A 2,899-nucleotide genomic window follows, 5' to 3' on the forward strand; every position below is an offset into this window, starting at 1 on the left:
TATAGGACTTTTCATGCATTATACTTGGTTGATTGATTACTTGGTATAATCAAGCTGTCTTATATATGTTTCCTATAATTATTGAAAAGATTTTGTTTTTCTGCTTTGGTGTTCCAATAACAGGGCCACAACTTTGCACTGCCAGATGCAGCTTAAGGTTTTGAGAATTAACTTTTAAGAAATGTACTAAAACAGTCCTATTTTTAGCTATCCTGGCTTTTCTCACAATATCCCCACTCAGCATCCTATTGGCTATACTTCTATCTTGCTTATTTCACTGTAAATTTTTCTTTATTTTTTAAAGAGAGTAAAAAATTAGAATTAAAACAAAAAATTACAAGTGATATAGAATTTAACTTAACAGAGTAATATAAATTTCACAATATTTGTTGTAATACATAGTGATGACATCCAAGTAGTTATTCATATTAGCAGAAATATGCATGTAAAATTGGGAGAATAAAGAAAAAAAGCAGAAATGTATAATACATTAAGAGGAAAAGGAAAATCAATTGAAAAAAGGAGACAAAACAAATTAAAGCGTTAACTGCTTCTTTCCATAGAGCAGCAGAAATGCACAGTACAGTTGTCTAAACCATTCTGCTTGCATACTTAGATCTTACTTCCCAAATCCCACTCCTCTCCTTTGCAGCTCAGTAACTCCTTCCTTTTGAGTATGTTCATTCCCATTTCCCAGCATCTATTGGACCCTTCAGATTCCATTTTTCTCTTTCAAATTCTCACACTATGGAGACAATACGATGTTTGCACATGTGGTCTGATTTTTTTCAGTTAAGAGTATGTTCTCTAGTTTCATCTATTTACTGACAAAAGATGAAAATTTATCTACTTTTATAGCTGAATAATACTCCATTATGTAAAAATACCACATCTTTATCCACTCTTCAGTTGATGAGCATCTGGGTTGTATTCAGGATTTATCTATGACAAACTGTGCTGCTATAAACATGGGTGCACATACATTACTGAGCTATGAGGTTTTCAGTTCTTTTGGAAAAATACCCAGGAGAGGAATAGCTGGCTTGAATGGGATCTCCAATCCTAGCCTATTAAGGAACTTCCATAGTGATTTCCATAGTGGTTGTACCAATCTTCACTCCTATCAAAGGTGCAGAAGGATTCCTTTTTCTCCACGCTCCTCCAGCATTTGTTATTGTCTGACTTCTTGGTGTTAGCCATTCTTTCTAGTTGAGATGAAATCTCTGTGTTGTTTTAATTTGCGTTTCTCGATTGACCAATGATGTCAAGTATTTTTCATATATTTACTTGCCATTTGCATTTCTTTCTCTGAGAGGTGTATATTCATCCCAGTTGTTCATTTATGAATTGGGTCTTTTAACTGGGGGGGGGTTGCTCTGCCTGTGAACACAATGGGCCCACAGATTGCAGCTTTTTGCATCCCACAGGTCACTCAGAGTCCACCTAAGTTCTTAAAACCTTCAAATTGCACCAGCAGAAGAATCACACCTCTACACTGGTTGTTATGATATCCAGAGCTTACCAGAGTTCTGCAGGCTTCCCAGAGCTCACCAAAGTTTTTAAATGATGCCCAGAGAGCTTTGTGGCTGCATGCACTGTGCCCACAGATTGCAGCTCTCTTATGTCCTGTATTCTACCCAGAGTTCACCTAAGTTCTTAAAAGTTCCCTTTTTTTCTCTTTTGCTTGGCCCAGTTGTAGTTGACCTGTAGAGCCAATTTATCCCTCAGTCTTCATTTTTACTTTTTTAAATACACTTTGTCATTGTTAGTCATGTTGGTGAATTATATTTGCATTACTTATAAACCATTCAATAAATTTTGCATTCCATTGTTTTCATTTTTGAACATAACATTGGTTGTCAGCAGGCAACTTTCTTCACAAAACCTCAAGGACTTTTTATAAGTTTGCTCTTATTTTCTTCTTGTTCACTGAGTTTGAAGTGAGTATAGTTGAGAATGCCAAATAATGCACAGCAAATGCCAAGACCTGATTAGTTGACAGTGGATCCTTAAATAAAACATGTCCTCCTGATATGTTAATGAAGAATTTGAAGTGTCTGAACATATTGTAGGTGACTAATGAAGTGTTTCCAATGACCCAATAAACAGATAAGTTCACCGTGAAAGAGATCACTTCAAACAGCAGCCCCAGAAGCACAGCAGAAACTGACAGGGACCAAATATCCCTCCCTCTCCAAACACTGTCTCAAAGAAGGGCATAGTGACCAGCAACATGACAAATGACATTGGAACCAGCAACATGACAAATGACATTGGAAGCTGGTAGTACAGGAACTGTGTTGAGATTACTTGCAGCTCATATTCTTTGATCCTTACATGCACTTGAAAAAGAGAACTAAAACAGCAAGAGCTGCTAACACCATCCCCAGGAAATTAAACGTCACATTGTGATCAGGATTTAGGAATATACCTAAAGTTATAGGAATCAGCATGAGCTGAATTCTGGTGGAGAAGCTTTTCTGGTAGCACAAGATCTAGATGGCTATAACCACAGGCATGGTCCCAGGCTTGGTCAGCTGACAGGTGCCCATGGTGTTGTTCTACAGGGAGAGGTTGAAGGTGACTGAGTCACAGAAACCTGGAGCCAAGAGGAGGAGGGTGGAGGGTGGCAGACTTTGGGGGACAGAGATGTTCAGCTTCTGGCAAATGTACAAACCCAGCTCATTGACCACCAACTGTACCAAGGTCAGGCTCATGTTGGGGAAGCCTTGGTGCACACAGATCCATTACCTGAGGAACAGGATAAAGATGGACACCAGCAACCTGTACGGGAGTTCTTCGGTAATTCACCAAAACTTGCCCCAAACTCGTTCAGCAAGTGATGCCATGACCCCCACCCGGCTGGGCAGTACAGCTTTGAGGGGTGGGCACTGTTGGC

At 39.0% G+C, this 2,899-nt stretch overlaps 1 pseudogene; it reads right to left on the reverse strand.

The window, feature by feature from the left end:
* Positions 1-1,886: 1,886 nt before the first annotated feature.
* LOC101587533 lies at positions 1,887-2,849 on the reverse strand (annotated as a pseudogene).
* Positions 2,850-2,899: the final 50 nt, after the last annotated feature.

The sequence above is a fragment of the Octodon degus genome, unplaced genomic scaffold, assembly GCF_000260255.1.
Source record: "Octodon degus isolate 3935 unplaced genomic scaffold, OctDeg1.0 scaffold00028, whole genome shotgun sequence".
Lineage (NCBI taxonomy): Eukaryota > Metazoa > Chordata > Mammalia > Rodentia > Octodontidae > Octodon > Octodon degus.